This window comes from Dermacentor albipictus, chromosome 3, assembly GCF_038994185.2.
Source record: "Dermacentor albipictus isolate Rhodes 1998 colony chromosome 3, USDA_Dalb.pri_finalv2, whole genome shotgun sequence".
Classification (NCBI taxonomy): Eukaryota; Metazoa; Arthropoda; class Arachnida; order Ixodida; family Ixodidae; genus Dermacentor; species Dermacentor albipictus.
The window spans coordinates 30,735,710-30,754,776 of NC_091823.1; the positions used below are offsets into that span (position 1 = coordinate 30,735,710).

At 44.8% G+C, this 19,067-nt stretch overlaps 1 protein-coding gene across 1 annotated transcript in view; it reads left to right on the forward strand.

Annotated features, from left to right (window-relative positions):
- The first annotated feature begins 2,100 nt into the window (after window positions 1–2,100).
- LOC135909699 (structural maintenance of chromosomes protein 3-like) overlaps window positions 2,101–19,067 on the forward strand; it is an 85,791-nt gene continuing 68,824 nt past the window's right edge. Inside the window, exon 1 of the mRNA XM_065441737.2 lies at window positions 2,101–2,165. The gene's annotated coding sequence lies outside the window, so the exon portion shown is untranslated. The remainder of the gene's footprint in view (window positions 2,166–19,067) is intronic.

A 19,067-nucleotide genomic window follows, 5' to 3' on the forward strand; every position in this document is an offset into this window, starting at 1 on the left:
TTTCTTTCTTTCTACGCTCATGCAGATTCATAGCAGCAGGATACTGCGACTACATACCTAAATTTTCAAGGATATCGGAAAGCTGACTTCCATGCATGGCTTGTCAGTGTACAGATGAAACAAACTCCAGGGGTACTATTCTAAACATTGTCAAATTCCACCACATTATCGAATTCGTCATCTTGTCAGGTTTGATTGGCCCAGGGGACTGCTACGGGCTCTCTGATTGGCTCAAAATGCGACCCTTTCTGAATTTGGCAATATGGCGGAATACGGCAGTACCCACGGTTTATAGAACTAATGACAAAATACCGACATTTAAGTCGGCTGTGCTCACGCTGCGAACGTATCTTTACGTAGCTTTGCCATTCACTTGCAGACACAAAGAGATGTACAATTATGGCTTCATTTACTCGTGTTCGAATGCATGCCAAAGGATACTCTTTATAAGGACACATAAAAATCTGTCAATCGCAGAATGTTCAAGATGTCGACGTGTGAGATTCACAAGGCAAAATGCATGGTGCGCCTGCGGGTGAAGACGAGATCATGCTTGGAGTGAATCGACACTTGGGCCGTGCATACTCGCCGTGGCATCTGTGAAGCGTGTGTGTCCCATTACCGCATTATTAGCGGCTTGGAAAAGTGCATGTCGTTCATGTGGGAAGCAATCACCGCGCCGTATATTTTATCCTGTGAGAGCGTACTGCAAAGAGAACGAGCGGTGTTGGGAAGAATAACGTTCTCTGAAGCAGTTTAGTTAGAAAAATTCACTAATTAGGTGTTAGTTATTTATTCCATTTAGGGCACAAGTTGTAGTTCAGTAGTGAAGTCATCTCATGCTTCGCAGACACCCTAAGACTGGAACCATATTTGAGATATACCCGCTCCCAAATTATGATAGAAAAAAAAAGCATTGAAGTTTCAGTGAAGATCGCCCCGAGCTGCCCGAGGGCGGCCTTGGGAAAACCGATAACTGGAATGGCAAATGTTTTTCGTGCATGTCTTAAAAACGAAATTTTGGAACGTGGGGCTAGTCTGGTAGCATGCTTTCTTTTTCCTTAACAGACTGGCTTCACTACTGCACCACTTTAATTTCGTAAGAGCAAAATGTGGCGAAAGCGAATAATTGAAGAGCTAATTAGTCAATATTTTATTTAGTTACCTTGACATTGTGAGTTCTCGTCAATATAACTTTCACCTCGTGCAGAAATCTACCTGAATAATAAGCGCAACAACGCTCACTGTCACTGGCGATTTCTTTAAAAAAAATCTAAAGCAAGAAGAAAAGAAGGCAGGTGATATAGAATGAATACATAAATATAAAGCACCTATAAAGAGCTATAATATATGCACATTAGGTGGCATATTATGTCGAGTGACTGACGTTCTTCGCCGAGCGAGCGATCGATGACAGTGAATGATGTGTCGGTACACCAGTGGTCGCTGTCGTATAAAGAGAGAACAGGGTTGCCCACGTACAGGATACTTGCCGATGGTCGCGTCATTGTCGCAAAGCTGGAAAACAAACGTACTATCAGCATAAATTCACACGCGAACAAGTCTAAAACTACAATGTGTTGCGCTTCGAGGTTCCACAGCGTTTTAGCGTTTACAATCGTGGCTCACTTTAGGCTCCGAAACCTGCCCTTGGAGTTTGGGACTGTAAACCATGCTTAGACAGCGTCTACACAGTGATTCCACGTTGCGCTCCCGTGTCTGATAGTGAGTAACAGGCGTTCTGATCGGCTTATTCTTGATCGCGTTTCAATTTGGGCTGATATGGTATGCATATTCGTCGGCCACGGCTAACACCGCAAATTCCAGTCAATGAGGGTAGCTGTACGGGCTTGTTTGTATGGCACTTTCTACTCTGCAGTAGCGCAGGCAGAACGACAGGGACACAGAAAGGCACATTAGACAGCGCTGTGTGTTTTTCTGACGTGTCTTTGTCGTTCTGCCTGCGCTATACAACAAAGTATAACAGCAATTTCTCCGCGCACGCTACAGTTCGAAAAAAAAAAAAATCTCGCTGTTTTCTTTTTCTTCTATTTTTTAGGGGGGGGGGGTAGGCAGGTACACTCAGTCGTCGGCGAAGGGAATAAAGAACACGGATCCTGCAACCACGTGAACGGGCTGATTGCCTGCAGCGTCACGTGACGACGGTGAGCCAACGTTCTTTCGAGATAGAGATTGTTTGCTTTTAAAGAAAGAAAAACTGCGCAGCCTATACGACCGACAGGAAACTGCGCGCGTGTCAAGGCACTGTCTCGGTGGGTGGTACAAATCACACTTCGGAAAGGGAAGCGCACCTTCGGGTGACCGTTGGTGCCTGCGGTACCGCCCACAGTCGCTCTCGCCACCCTTGCCTTGGAGCGCCGATGCGGAAGGCTGCCCGGCGCTGCGGCGAAGCGATCTCTCTCTCTCTGCCGCGTGACAGGCTTGGAGGCCGACGCCGCCGCAAGGCAACATATTGACTAATAAGACCAAGATACCGAAAATGGACAAGGCGTTTCGGAAAAATTCACCCCAAAAATCTATAAATATGTGTGAAGAAGATGAGACTGCACAATTTCCTCGAGATCTTGTTTTTACCACAGCAGCGTCCACCGTAGAAGAAGAATTATTCAATTAGAAGTCGGAGTTTGCATAACAACCACCTTGGTCCTAAGACAAGGCTAGCAATAGGTCCATGTAATAATATCAATTAACATGCTAAGTTATACAGAGTATGTCAGCTTTATATACGATCGTATAGAATAAAAAAGAAGGAAATGTCGGTGTAATAGAACACTGCACAAATACAACAGATATACGATCCCCAGCGGAAACACAGAAATTCGAAGAATGGTGATGAAATAGCGTACGATACAGAGACAGTTTGGTTTATAAGGGTGAAATGTATATGCAAATACAACGTATTGTTTAGCACAGTTTATGAAGTGTACGACATTTTTAATACCCAGCGGGAAAAAAAAATCATATCTTACCTCCAGAGTAGGAAATTCTGCGCTTTCAGTAAAGTCTATCACTTAATGAGAGGTTGAAGAAAAACTGAACATGTCTTTTAGTGAGACAATTACGTCGTGCAAATACTGAAGTCGAAAGAGGTCCATTGTTTTCTAGAAATGTTTTAACCATGCAGGCAATCTTATATGAGGGCGCGCAGCGAAAAGTTACTGTACACAGTAATTGCGAAAGTGATTATGAAAATTCGGTTACTTAACTTTTTATATTGAATTATCAGAGGGTCAGTACTAACGCGACACTTGGAGCCCGTAATCGGTAGAGTTCATAGCCGTTTTTATATAGACCGTTTACAGTATCAAACCCATGGGCGCCGCCATGTTTGGTCACGTGACAGCGCCCGCCATTGAGCGCCTTCTGAACGGCGTTTGCGCGCTTGTTTACAATGGCGAAGGCGGCCGCGGGCACGGCTCAGAAAGCCGTCATTTCGGCTCCCACCGTGAGTAGTGAGCGGGTAGAAGACGCAAGACTTCGGCCAACGCCGCAGAGGCAGCGCATACCTTTCATTTATCCGTTCAGTCTGCACTGCAATCTTAATACATGTGCAAGCTTACCGACTGTATGCGACGGACGTACAGCAGCATGACGTTTCCTTTTACCCTTTATGTTCTAGTCTTTAGAACAGTGCACTTCGAAGGCTGTTACGACCCTGCGTCTGTTGTCAACTCTGTATATGGGCGACAACTTCGTTCGGTAATAGGCGCGTGTGCGTGCGCCGAAGGAAGTCCGTTTGCGACCTGCTCCGATCATCACGATGGTTGGTTCCCACATGCGTCACTCCTGTCGCCAGCGCTGATCATGTAATAACTTCGGAATGCTTTTCTGATTACCTACAGCGCAGATTAAAATGTATTCGCGAACACGCGCGTGACTAAAATGTTGCAAGTGGCCGAGCGATCGCTCGCCGGCTGTTTGATTCACGGCGCGGAAATGAAAACTCGCGGCGTCTGCCCATTGTTCCTCACTTGAGTTCGCTGATATCGAAAGTGAAGCTGTTCGAGTGCGTCAGTCGCGCTTGCCGGCAACTGGCTATATCCAGTGTAGAGCTTGTTGTGCTCGCCTTGCGGGGAAGTGTGCATGACGAACGGTCGCAAACACCGGGCACTCCTTGTGCAGCTGAGGCGGATGGAATTTGTACGCAGTCTCATCCCATACATTCAAGTCGCGGTCGCAGTTCTTGCAGTTCACGTCAGAGCACGCATTTCCTTTGCTCTTCAACGTTTTAATTAAATGTCATTAAGCGATCCCCAGCCTCTCGGCGGAACGTTGCTGGAGCTTGCGGCAGCAGCTCATGCCTGCTTGATTCCGCGCGATTCAAGAGGTGTTCAATGACGGCGCGCCTGGGGCGGCTCCTGGTGGGCGGTGCGCAGATTGCTCGCTGTAAAAAGTCTCTACACTAACAAAAATTAGGCGCTGCTAATTTCTGCGAAGTTATGAATTCCAGACAACAAACACTCGTATGCAGTACAGGCGCCCATGCATGAGTGACGTGCAAGTCTGGAAGCGGTCATAAACTGTTCTGACAACGAGGCATCAAGTCTCGCATTAGTATCAATCGTCTTACGCTTTTGGTGAAAAAGTTAATTCGCATAATTTTTATAATCAGTTGTCAACTCACTGCATCGAGTAATTTTAATATCTATATGCCACTGTGCCAAAAGTAATCCACGGAGGAAGTCACTCAAGTAGCTCATCTTCCTTCCTTAAAGAAAAAAAATTACTGCACTCGTTTTCTGAAACGCCTCCTATATGCGTACGGATGCAGAGTGTCATATGTGCCACATATATACACAAGCGCCAAACCCACGATCGGGCAGTAATTTAGGCAGCGATATATACACTAGACGGCTGCGTGATAGTTTTGTCTACCTGGAATTCTAATTTCACTCAAAGCTTACAATACGAGTTTTTTTTTTTTTACATTATGTCCCCGTCGGAAAGCGACCGTGCCGCAACCGAGAATCAATGCACAACCTCAAGCTCAGCAGCCGAGTAACATAGCTACTGTAGCCCATAGCCGCGTTTACACCAGTGCGACGGTGGCGTTTTGCATTTCTCGTCGCATCTGTGGCCGCGTTTACATCAGTACGACAGTGGCGTCTCGCAATTTCTAATCGCATCCATGGCCGCGTTCACATCAATGCGACAGCGGCACCTCTCATTTCTAATCGCATTCGTAGCCGCGTTTACATCAATGCGACAGTGGCGTTTCGCATTTCTCACCGCATCCATAGCCGCTTTACATCGACTCGACAGTAAAGTTTCGCATTTCTCATCGCATCCATGGCCACGTTTAGATCATTGCGACAGTAGAGTTTCGCATTTCTCATCGCATCCATGGCCGCGTTTACATCAATGCGACAGCGGCATCTCGCATTTCTCATCGTGACCATAGCAGCATTTACATAAACGCGACAGTGGCGTTTCGCGCAGCACACCACGTGCTGTTAAGACGGGTTAAGTCGAGGCGACTTAACCCGTCTCGAACTACGCTCTCCTGACGCGTTAATGCGATTCGCCTTCCTGTATAGCGCTTTACCTCCAATTACGTGGATGCGGTGTGCTAGAAGCCCAATTCGATGCGTGTACTGCCGCATTCCTGTACACGCGGCTAATCGTGCAATTAAGGCGCCTCCAAATAAAACAGATATCGTAATTCTTTAACCAGAATGCCTAAAGCGCACGCACAAATAAAATGTATTAGTTTACAGTCCGCTTGAAAGCGTTACTAAATTTTCGAGGGTTTCCCTAAAGCCGCATTGAAAGGTCAGTGGTATTTGTAAGAACGGAGTATGCATTTCTATCGACCTAATTTCACGCTTACCTCACATTATAGGGACACCTTCTTACAGCGATAGCTGTTACGGGCTCATTCTCCTGGTCTTGATGGCTGCCGTTGCCGTTCGCTGGAATCGCGAAATCGTTTGTGGGTTTGTGAAAAAATTACAAAGAAAAACAAATTATCATTGTGCTGCGAGAATTTGAACTTGGCCAACCGATTCATGCCAGTACATGCATGATTCTATGTCTCAGCCACTCTGCGGTGGTACAGGAGCGCAGAATACTTTCTGGAGGACAACTCTGCATGGTTAACCTCTTATGCTCTTATGCATAACAATTTTTGTTCCTTTCGGATGTACGCCTTCTGTTTGTCGACGCACGAGTTTATGTATTTAGTGCACGTAGTACATAAATGATGTCTTCGTGCTCATAAAATCTGCCTGCGAACGACTTCCCGCTGTGTAACGTGTGCATATCGCGTGGGCCATTCGTGTGCATAAAATGACTGAAAATAGCGAACATCACGCACTCAATTTGGCGCTCGCAGCTCACCATATATACTACTACTACTACTACTACTACTACTACTACTACTACTACTACTACTACTACTACTACTACTACTACTACTACTGCTGCTGCTGCTGCTGCTTCTGTACGTTTCATTTTTTTTCTCCATATTTCTCTTTCTTTTGCTATGGTGCACCAATGCTACCCCAGGTAAGCTAATCAGACGTCATTATATTCTGTAATAAATAAGATTTTCGCTCTTTCTCTCTCTTTGTGACTCCCCGTCACCGTCCACACCAGCGTGGTGTAAAAGGATACTCCCCACGGGTGCCCCATCTCCGATATTCCTACCGTCAGACCGTCCCTGTGTCACTTCATGCAGATTAATTTATTCTAATTCTTGGCGAAACCGTAAGCAATCACAGACTTCGTACCGGCGTCAACGTGACGTCACGAATTTCGAAGATTTTTTTTTTTACAGTGAAGTTGTTAGCCTCCCGTTGGTCGGATATCTCTCATGTCGTCGTCCGTCGGCAAAAATGTGGGTCGATCCCAGAGGTAGTCAAATACCGGGCCGACCCGCGGCGGAGGTGAAGCAGGCTTCAAGCACACAGAAAAGTAAAGCGAAAAGTGCATACATTCTTTGTAATCATGCATACAACATACAGAAAAGCATTTGCTTCAATAAAGAGCAAGCACAAGACAAGCATCCGACCCACATAATTGATGATAAGACGCTTCTGATAACAATGCGAAGCACGTATCGCTCCCCGCATACGTTTCCCGGTAAATGTTACTCTTGCGCAAGCTGCCCTGGCGACGGCAGCTTGCGACGTGGGGAGTGACGTCATTAGCCTATCGTATATAACAGAACCAGCCAAGCAACCGATTTCATTGTTGTTGCAGCACCACTATGGGTAGGCAACGCTTAGTATAGGACTCCTGAGGAGCAGCGTAAATACGAGGATCAACAAAGGGAAAAACAAACAGCAATGAGACCAGCGACGGCGTGCTGTAAAAATTACCATTACTCCCATTGCTACAATTATTCTAAATTGCCGTTGCTATACCACTCTAAAGCAATAAATCATTGCATTCCCATCTCAGCAGTTGTAGTGGCGTTTTTCAACAGTTTCGCTGGACATCCGCTTTTGCAGGGCGGGATACCGTGTCAATTTTTTTTTCTCTCTCTCTCTTAACCATAACATTTTCGTGCAGGAAATGTTCTCGAGGCCAGCTGGGTTGAGCCTTCGATTTCTTTAATTCTTTTCTTCGGTCACTCTTTGTGGATAACAAATTAACGAGACGGCAGACGACGCTCTCAAAAGTGCAAGATGCCACTTTCGTATATATTTTGCATCTTTTACTTGTCTCGCCAAGACATCTCATGCTAAAATGGCCGTGTTGCTACTGCGGAATAGTAATTTACTAATGTCGCTTATCTGCATGTCTCTCTTTAGTATATCTTTAACCAAGACGAATGTACCTCTCCAGCACTATATACGTATGAGCATAACTGATCCCATTCAAAGTGCCGTGTAAGTCTAATGCTGCCAGTAACTTGGCAGGAATGAAAGTGATGGGAAGTTCGCTTGGCTGTCTGGTCGCGGGAAGAAGCCTGGCTCCTAAAGAGATACTTAAATAGAAGAAGTAACTTGTTCCGTATTAGTAAATACATTGCCATTCCAGAATACCAGAAACGAAAGCCACTCTTACAGTTCGAATAGGTTGCATTGGCAAGCCAGAAAAGAACGCTAAACACGAAGGGCGTATGGCGAGGCCACCTTGAAGTTAACTCATGCACCATATCGCTGTAACGTCATTGATTGTGACAGCGCCTGTTCGGAATCTATAGTTACTTTCTGTCGCTAAATCTGGATTGCATATCATCCTAAAATAGCCCACGACTTGAACTCGTCAAGTTTTAAAAACCTTTACTGAGCCTCACAACGTTCCAAATACAAAAATACTTCCAAATTCGTGATGTTTCATTGAAGTGTCACAGCTGGGCTAGCGGCGCAAAATTAAAAGAAAAAGAAATCAAAATTGGAACTTTGCTTTCATTTTTGTTGAATAATCAACCTGTTATTACAGCGACATTAGCGAAAACTGTTTTTTTTTTAAGATAGATTACTTCATGTGTCTAACCTAACTTAGAATGTCAAGAAAGCCAAGCCCGAAATATGATGCGATGATATCCGACTCGATTTGTGTCTCAAGTGGCTTATGGTTTCGACCTTCGTTATTCGTTTGAGTCGCGCTCCAACCCTACGCGATGACTCAGTGGCTATGACGTTCTTTTTGCTGACCACTAGGTCACGAGTTCGAACCCAGACCATCGGGGCCGCATTCCGACGGAGGCCACACTATATATGCAATAGGCAACGTCCAAAACATGGCAGCTATGGCGTGTTTCCGGCTCTGCAATTACTTCCGGCGCGTGCAGCTTGCAAAATTCCTCACCGAGAGGAAACCGTCGCTGAGACGTGTATTTGGACATCTCTTATTCGGTATGTTAAGCTGCGGCTTTGTTGTCTGTGAGGTAAGCACAACGGCAGGTGACAATGGCTTACACAGCATCGACCGAAAAAACAGTGAAGCGTTTGTTGTGTTGATACTCTTTCAGTAATCGTTGTCAATGGTTGTTTTTGTTTCCCAGAACATTGCCGGTCGATCTGTAACTTGATGAAGGCGGCCCGGCACCGTGACTTAGACGGTAATAAATGTTAAAGAAGACGAAATTTTGTCAGGTGGGCTGGCATGCCATCTGGTTGCATGATCTTGGCTTGTAGCGCGACGTGAACACAGACACAGAAAGGAGCAGACAAGACGTGTCTGTGTCTGTGTTCACTTCGCGCAAGATCATGTTACCATACCAACTCGCCCAACTGTCTATCCTTTTGCATGCCATCTGGTTACCTGTCCGACTGGAAATGGATACCGGTGGCCTGCTAATGCAAATGCGACTTCGAAAAACCGAACGACAGCCAAGACGCATCGAGGCAATAACCTAAATAAAAAGAAAAGAAAGGGATAAAAGGTGAAAGAAAAGGAGAAAAACCATAGTCATACAAAAACTGAAATCGAACAATTTTTTGTATGTTTTACTTTACCATGTGGGGCTGACATCTTCATGTTTCTAGTACCCTATTTCTCTCCTCACTTTTCTTTTTTCGCGCTATCTTCACACATGCGTACGCAGACATAAATAAAAATAATAAATAAACAAGCTCGCTTTTCTAGTAAAACACGTTGTTTGACTAGTTGGTGCATTTTATTTAAAAAAAAACAGTAAAGACAGGAAAGAGGCTGGAAACCAGCCTCTTTGCCCTTTTCTTGTATGTTTCCTGTGTACGTCTTTTTTTTTTCTGGTTTTTTTCTTAAATACAAGCTCGGTTTACAGTTCAAGCAGGTCATTTTCGGCGGCACTTGTTTAATGTTCACGTGTAATGTGTATATGGAGTCTCAGCTGTAGTTGGCCTCATTAATAAAGCTTTGTTTCTCACCGACTATTATGCAGCTTGTAGTTTTCATCGTTACGACGTACATATTAACTTATCTTTATTAGCGTTTATTACTTGCCTCTGTAACGCGTGCCGAAAGTTTACGTTGCGAATGTTTCCACCATGCACTCTATGTCATGTCATTGTCGCGGGCATAATTTTTTTTTCCTTTGTGATTGTGCCTTTGCCTGACGCTAAGTTTTTTATATAGTCGTGTAAAACCAATGCCTTATAGGCATACTCGATCCTGCCCTCTCAAAGTGTTGGCACTATCGTTATTTCCATGGTCTTGCCTTCCGTGGCCCTTCAATTTAAATGAAGTGATCCAATTGTAAGTTTAGTTTGGCTCACCTATAAAAGCGCGGCGAAAGACATGCGCCCTCCGATGAGCTATTCGCGGAATGTATATTATCTGTGCCTTCATCAAAGGTTTTGCAGTGGTCTGTAAATGACCACAGTGACTATTGATATAAATGCACATTTCCTGTCTATGTACAGTCGCGGACAGAATAAAATGGACCACGGGATCTCCGAAAACGTTCAATTCCCGAGCAGCCTGCAGCAGTAACCAGTAAAACTGCTCACGACAACGTTGTTAGCATATTCTAGTCGAGGTCCAAAATGCAAATACCAGATTGCGTTGTGAGGTTGCGGAGATATTCAGCTTTTTCTTAGATTTCATGGTCCGTAATATTCTGTCCGCGACTGTACGTATACTTGCTTTCGAATACAAAAAAGCCTTGAGTAATCACCGTGTGACAATCCTTAAGTCAAAGAGTAGTGACTGCAAACATGCAAGAAAACAAGAAGTAACGTTGTTGTCGCAGGGCACATTGGCGAAACTTTGAGCAGCAGCGATAAATGTAATCATAAGCTGCGCAAAATAAAAAGACGAAAACCAAGTTTAAGCTGGACTCTTGAACAGAAAAAATAATACGGGATTCAAAAGTCAGACTAGGAGAATGTATATGTATATTATTTTAAAAAAATTTGAAAGTAATTAAGGGTTTCATTAAACTATTAGTGGCATAAGCGTGAAACGGTATAGAGAAAGGAAGTAGGAGCACAACTTTGTTTCGTTCTCTCTTACTACTTCTTTATATGCTAAGTTTACCGCAGTTGTCTTTATTTCGCTTGACTGAGCGAAATAATTTCTTTGAACGAAGGCATAGGGGTTGGTCTGAGCCGGACCTAAGTCTGCTTCTCCTATTGTCCCGAGAATGTTTGGCCAAGTAAACACAAGATATCCGCAAATACGCCCGAGAGAATAAAGTGTAGAGTACTACAGTGAGATAAGCAGCGCTGCGCAGAATCAGGTGGTATAAGCACGTACAGCTCAGGTCCCCAGCAGTTTGCGCACGTTATGCATTGCGAAGAAAAAAACGGTGTGTAAACAAGGTTAGATAAAAGCAACGAGATGACGCGCTTCGCTGTGTCCTTGCTCCTTTTCCTGTTTTGCGAGCTGGTTTGCTTTACAACGCCAAGTCACTTTTAGCCAATCTCTCACGCTTCTCGAATTTACCTTACGCCTGGCGTCACGGCATACGCTTAGAACTTTGGGGCACTGTCTTCACGCATAGCCGGAGCTTCAATTTCGGGGTTAGTTGGGTTAAGAAGCGCAGAATCAACGCACTGTTGGAATATAAATGACGCGAACTTTGTTTAGGTATAGCGAGGTATAGCAGCAGTTGCAGATGACATCAACATAGCCTCGTGGCCTGTATACCCGTTAGTCGTCTGGATCAAGAGATCGAAGGCGATGTATGATGTTTGTCGAAAGGAAAACGGTGATGAGAAGGTTATTCACAGAGTCAAACATAGTTATTTCCGCAAGAAGTAACGTTTTCATAGGATGAATGAAATTTTCTTATAATGCTTTTGATTGTCAGTAAGACCTCTTTCGTTATTATTTACTTACATTCAATCTAACAATTAGGTGAAGAAAATAAAAGCAGACGATTGAAGCTGACGTCCAGATAGGGTAAACTTGTACTGCTTCTTCCAATCATATATATATAGCAGCCACCGGTACTGTTCATGTTTGATGTCGTTGCGAAACTCAGCGTCAGCTCTCATGTAATGAACGAACAATTTTACATAATGATAATAACGAAAAAACAGAATTTTACACGTTGTTTTGGTAAAGAATGGATAATACGTACATGAATAACAACAGACGGAACGCTGCTAACCAGACGCGTCTTCGCGGTGTCGTTGCTCTCCGAGAAAGATGCCAATCCGAAGCCACCCCATCCCGGTGTTCTCGTTTATGCAACATCACGGAAGCGACAGCTTTCCCTCTTATACGTAAGTATAAGGAACTATATAACTGAGAGCATTAGTCATTAACAATCGTGGTCGTGACAGCGGATGGGAAAAATCATCAAACCGCAGGCGTATCGGGCAATACCTGGATCGTCGGAGGGTGTGTTCAGATAAAAGACAGGGGGTCGCGATTATTTTTAATTTTCAGTGAAATTTTTGTATGAGGTAGGAAACTGTATCTGCAGAAAGCAAGGAACCTTTGTTTTGCGAAATGTAGCGCGGATTTATTGAAGAAGAAAACGCATTTCGCTAAAGGTGGAAAAGATGCGCTTTAATTTCTTGCAGCATTTACAAATTCGAAGGGCTATCACTCTAAAATTAAGGCATTGTGCCTCACCAATTTTTTCCCGTAAATCTACACTACTAGTACTATAGATCCACGGGACGTTAAGCTTATAACATCCCAGTAAGTTCTTGAAAAATTTCCAAACTTCGGTTTTTGAACAACTGCCTCGGTTGACTCCATAATCAGGGTTCTTTTTTATTTCGATTTCTTGGGCGGGTTGGGGGCATTTTATCTAAGACGATGAAGCTGAAAATATTTCTGACAAGTTTTAAGAAGGTCTCTCGCAAAACTAAAGACAGAAGTATACTACGCCAAGTATTTATTTCGTTATAAAATCCAAAAAATGCTACAATTGCAATAATAGCGAAAATTGCTACATTTTGGGGACGTTTAAAAAAATAAATGCAGCTAATTTTTAATAATATTTAACAGAATACTACCCCGCACTTGTAAATCTAGTACTTAAAAACATGTCGCAATATTTCATTCCAAGGGTGAAAATATAGCTTATTTTAAGACTGGCGTATGATCATCCCAACGACGTTTCTCGCTCTAATAATAAAATATAAATCACACTCGCATTGAATCTTGAATTCATTCTTTTTGTTGTAGTAAAGAAGACAGACTCGAATTGCGTCCTTTGCGCCTCTTTTGAGTCGTTTGCGCCTCTTTTGAGTCGTCGAATGAGTTGAGCTTGAGATTTCAGGGCTCCCGCATCCGTCTTCCTTCTACGTGGTACGCTGAGGTAGCAAGCACGCGAGAGCGCGTACGGCAAGTTGTTAAGGACTAGTCGAGGAAACCTATTTCTGGCACTGATTTCCAACTACATAAATTCTCCCCGTGTAAATGAACGACGCACCAGCCTAGTGAGAAAGCGCGATGACGTATATATATATATATATATATATATATATATATATATATATATATATATATATATATATATATATATATATATATATATATATATATATATATATATATATATATATATATATATATATATATATATATATATATATATATATATATATTCAATTTCCACTCAAATGTTTATATTAGGCATAACAATCCTTCCGCACCACGGATCTGCAACTACTTTTCCGACATAATTTCTTTTTTCACGTACAAAAGAAATCCTAACTGAGACAGGGTGCAACAATTTCGTCATCGAGTCGCAAAACGTTGCAAACTTTAAAAGCGCGTGGTACAGAGATAAACAGTTTCCTACACGTTAACCCATAATTATATATGCACTGGACTCTAGGTTGCTGAAATTATTAAATTAGTTTTATTTATTGATAAAGATAGATGACGTGCAATATAACTAGTGTTCACCGTTTTCGGTTTGAGCAAGAAAAGTACGTCCATCTTTTTTTTTTCTTTAATTCAGTTTCAACCGAAAGCGTTAGTAAGATCTTGATGAGGGCTAGTTGGTTCATACTTAGAACTGAGGTGTCTGTGGTATTTGTTTTCTTGTGTCCTCGTCTTTTTCGCGCTGTTACACCTCAGTTCTAACCGAAAGCGGTTTGTGAAATCAAATTTGCCCGAGCGCTAACACGGCGATCAGTGTGCACCTGCGAGCAAGCATGCGATCCTGTGCAAGAATCCCGGCGAGCTCAAGATTACGTTGCAGCCTGCAGCACAAGGCAACGCAAACTAAAATGCAAACTGTGTCACAAAAAACATGTTGCGAAACGATATTCACATGGCGAATAAACACGATATACGAATATTCTACGTAGTACAACGCAGAATTGGTCGAGGAAGAGGCTGTCGGCGTACGGGTGGTGGCACGGCGGCCGTCCACTTCACCGAAAGGGCACTTTGCCACAACAATTGTGCTGTTGCGGTAAAGCCCTAAAAAGCAATACCCCCGTTATTTCGCGATTCGTACTATACGGGCAAAACGGAGACGTCGCTCGTATTGGCGACTGCTCAGTGTCGCGGATGTTTTTGGCCTATGACATCCAATCCAGCCTATCTGTCCTGTCATTGCGGGGCAAGGCCCACCACGAAGATCGGACGGTGCGATGACAACCTTGCGAGTGTGTTACGTTAAGCATTCGTGCGCTGCGGCTAGACTTGCTTTACAGAGTCTCTCGCGCGACGAGAGTGACTATCTGCTTGTACGTATTCCAAGACGCGCAACTGCAGAAGAAAGATTCGCTTTAAGATCATCCCCAGCATTTGACGCAATTCGGCATGTTCGGGTGGATTACTTCAAAAGGGGGGCATCACATGCACGTCAAACCTGTTTTCCGTTACCCAATTAAGATTTCACTAATGCACTTTTTTTAATGATTCACTTTAAGGCACGAGCAGCCATTGCGAAATTGAAGCGGAACAATCGCGAAGGCGTGCCTGATTAGTAGAAATCCTAAGACTAGCACTACTTTTGAGATACCCGTCCTTAAAATTTGTCAATATATACATTGGCGTTGCAGTTGATAATATAATGGTTGTGTTGTCAAAAGCCTCCCGCTGGCAGTGCAGGACAATAACTGCGAATACGACTGCATGACTTAGCAGATTTTGGGGGCGGATATCTGGAAAGGGGTGGGCCTTGGGTTCTTTGATAAGCTTGCAGGAGTTCAGCACTGTCCGGCTTCAATTTCGTAATTTAAACGTACGTCCCAAAGTAAATAATACTAAAAGCAAATTGCTAAATATTCTTAATTAGCTAGTTCAGAGTGGCGATTTATCGTGTAGGTAGTAATCGCCCCTTCCGGAAATTCACCTCGAAAAGCGGAACAAGGCTGTTCTTCGTAAGGAACTTTTTAAACAACCGCTCGAACTAATACTAACATATAGTGAGTTTGGTGGTACAGCAATGGAACCTATTTCGTGCAGAGTGCGAATTTGTAAAAATAGAGGAAGTAGGCTTTTTCACACTATTGAGTTCTACAGAAGATGGCGGACATCCTGCTTCTGGCACCATTGAACCGCGGGTGGGATTGCAAACAGCGAGCAACAGATGATGGCAAGCGACAGCTGCACCACTTTCCCACTCTCGTGCTCTCCCACTTTAGTTCCGCGTCTATAGGGCGACGTGCGACAGCTTGCTTGGGCCAAACTAGATGTGTGGAGAAGTGCACTTGCAAGAGAGAGAGCAAGTGATAAATGAAAGGCAGGGAGGTTAACCAGGACTGCGCCCGGTCGGCTACCCTACACTGGAGAAAGGGAACAGGGCACTTGCAAAATTTCACACATCCCTCATTGCTAGTCCGAACAAGCAGGAATGTATGGGCGCAATCGCCTATACAAGCTCTGTGGCAACTCATTTGGCATGCATGCGCTCCCGGTCACTTGCTGCAGCGTGTATGGCAGATGATACAGTGCGTGGGTCTCAACCACGCGGCCACGGTGTCGCATGATCTATTAGACCTTGTGTAATTTTCGTATCTCTGTAGCAAAAAAGCCAGAAGGGCGGATATGAACGAGACAACGCTAGCGCTGGCCTTAAGACTTTGCTGTCTGTGGTTTCGCGCTGTAAACCTATGACGCATCTACAAGCTGTACAGTCTCGTGACAGAGCTTCTCTCCGCCGCCTGTGCGCATCCCTACGCATCTATGCCCGCTTAGTTGGCTTAGAAAGCGCAGCTACAGTTTCCGCTCGTGAGCAAGAGGTTGCAAGATCGAATCCCGGCTGATGCAGTACACATTTTACTGCAGGCGGGATGCTAAAACGCGCAGGTACGTGGGTTTAGGTGAACGTTGAGAAAATACAGATGAGAAAGTATTCCAGAGCCCTCCGCCGAGCCTATATCGAAGCCTCTCTCATATGTCGAACGTAGGTTTGGTATATCAAACGCTGCCTAATTATTATCCACCCTATGCAGCTATCTCTCCTTTCTTTACCGCAACAAGGAGGCCTTCAGAGAGCCACGAAGAAGATCGGTATCTACCGAAGTACCACCAGCCTTACCATGTCCCGGTACTGCTACCTTAGTACCAATAAGGACTACATCAATACCACGTGCTACCATGCACACAGCTCGTTGGTTCGTGCGCATTTGAGAGCTCTCCAGTATGGTGTCGTCACATCACACTGTGTACGTTAAACTGTCTTAATAAAAAAAAAACAACGTAGGCTAGACACAGCAGCGACTGCCGAAAAGTAAGATCTGTCAGCAACCTGGCGGGCGCAGCGAAGTTCCTGTAAAACTAACGAGACAGGGTTGCATTTACAGGTCGCTGCAAGGACATCGAGGTACACACGGGCATCCGCTCTCCCACGTGCACGTCCGGGATCGCTACCGCCTATACGAGCGCTATACGCGCGCACGAGCCACAGAGCGCACGGGTTCCGTCGAATTGGGGCGCGCACGTCCGGTCGCCGGCGTCCACGTGACGCCAACCGTGGGCCGGGATCGGCGAGAGACAAGGGCGGGCACATCCCGCGAGCGCTGAGCCCGCGGTGGCCGGCTTATCTGCGGGGCGCAGCTAGCGCTTCTTATCTTGTCCGAGGCGAGGACGTCCAGGAGGAGCCCGCGATGTTTGTTTTGATCCCGCGTGTACGGGGCTGGCTCCGGGGCTGTTCTCTGATAACGGGGCCCGTCATTAGCTCGTAAACGGGCGCTCTCGGATTGCCGCAGCCACCGCGCTAGCGCAAACAGGGCGCGAACGCGCAACGCCGCTTATCTCGGACACCTGTCGCGCACCTTTTTCGCCGGACGAGCGAGCGAGCGGGTGACGGGGGGTCCCGGGCCGGGAGTGTTTGCGTGTGGCGCGACGTCAAGCGGCCCCGTCGAGTTCGGGAAAAAAAAGAAAGAAAAGTCGACGACAGGGCGCTTAGGGTCACCGATGGGCCGTGAAATGCGCAGTGGTGGTCGAGACGCAGTGGCCGGGTGTGCCGCGCGTGACCAGCGACGCCGCGTTGGCCACTATGCCGCGTGCCCCACAGCTAACGTTAGCCAGGCTGTTCAGCGAAGAAATTATTGCACTGTGTTTGTTATTATTGCACTGTTAACATACCCCCAGGAATATGTTAAGGGATCCAGCTATAGGCATAGGCTCACTATGAAAACTTCATACGTGAAGCTAATCTCTTTGGGTTTAGCCTTGGTCGGACCCACTCTTCATATATGTAAGCTATTAACACTTCGACAGGCAACAGATGCTCATTGTTTAATCCACAGCAAACCTAAACTTAGCTCTTGCTCAATTGCACTGCTTGATGCGGCTTATGAAATCCGATATGTTTGTTGCAGAACTCCTGATGTTATAACTATAGAGTTAAGGCTTTCAAACGTAACGTTACATCTTTCTTGAACAAAAACAAATAATTTGGAAAGCTAATACACGAGTTCACTAGTAAAATGCTAAACAAGTAAGTGTTATTGTCCCAATACTTACGTTACAACACAATCTTTGACCTATCGTATTCTTAAAGTGACTTTATTAATGCGCACTTTTTTTTTCAATTGTAATTTACAATGGTTATCGTTTTGGATTATTTACATGCTGCACAAAATGAATTATATTCAGTTTGTGCATGATTGTAATGCTGCCATGCAAGGAAGTTTGTTAGCCTCTCAAATGCACTGTTTGTCATTAATCGGCGGGCCTCGTCAGGCACAGAGCCTTTAGCCTCCATTCTGATGTGGCGATGTATGTTTCAATGTTGATGTATGAAAAAGGGTGAATCTACCATTAAAGAAAGAAACTAAAGGAAGAAAGCAACGTCCCTGACCTAGCTCAGGCCAGTACATGTCCCGGAACGTCTTGAGTCCTTCGCATTCCAGCACGAGGTGATGAACATATATAGGTATAGTTACTTCCCTGAACCATTTTACTTGCGGGGGTGATTGCACGCGACTAAAGTCATTTCGTTGTCCTTGCCACTGCTATAATGCGATGGTGTCGCTGTCGTGGCATACCCTGCCTTGGTTGAAAGGACTTGTGTCCCTCAAAACAGCCCTCTGGGAAGAGGGTATACAGTCTGGATCCGGGATCGCAGCCAGAAGGATTTCTGTGCGGCGTTTCTTGTGGCAGAGCCGTTCCTCTTCAAGGCCTCGCTGTAGAACGTCTGGGGCCGAGCACCGCAGATTTGGAGCATTGCCTACAAATCACCCATAACCTGCCCTCTACTTCAGCGAAGTGTAGACAATGCAACTCGTTTGGTTCATCGAGGACACCGCGCACGCTTTGTATAACCCACTAATTCATGGAACAATCAAGGGTTCAGCAAATAATTGTAAGAATCGCAATTACGCCAGAAGCGTTAAACTGTCCCCGCAAATCGTCCTTAACGTTGCTCCCATATACAATTAGTGGGAGCTCGGTGTCGCGTACAATGCTAATTGGACGCTGTATACGAAACAGTGAGGATGACGGTTTTATCGCGTACACTTTCGAGCACTTGCTAAATATGTCTTTTTTTTCCATAGGCTGAAAATCCACACACTATAAGCTTCGCACGCACAATGGCGATAATTTTCCCTTCATGTTCCTCAAATTTAAACTCACTGACAGTTATTCTAGTTCTGCCAGGACAAAGCTATAGGGCTAGATTCTTCGACGTTCCACACACTTAAAGCACTCTATATAGCGCTTGAACACTTAATTTACAGCAAAGGCCTTAATTAAGTCACACACTCTGAATTCTGTCTTCAGATTACACGTAGTCATAA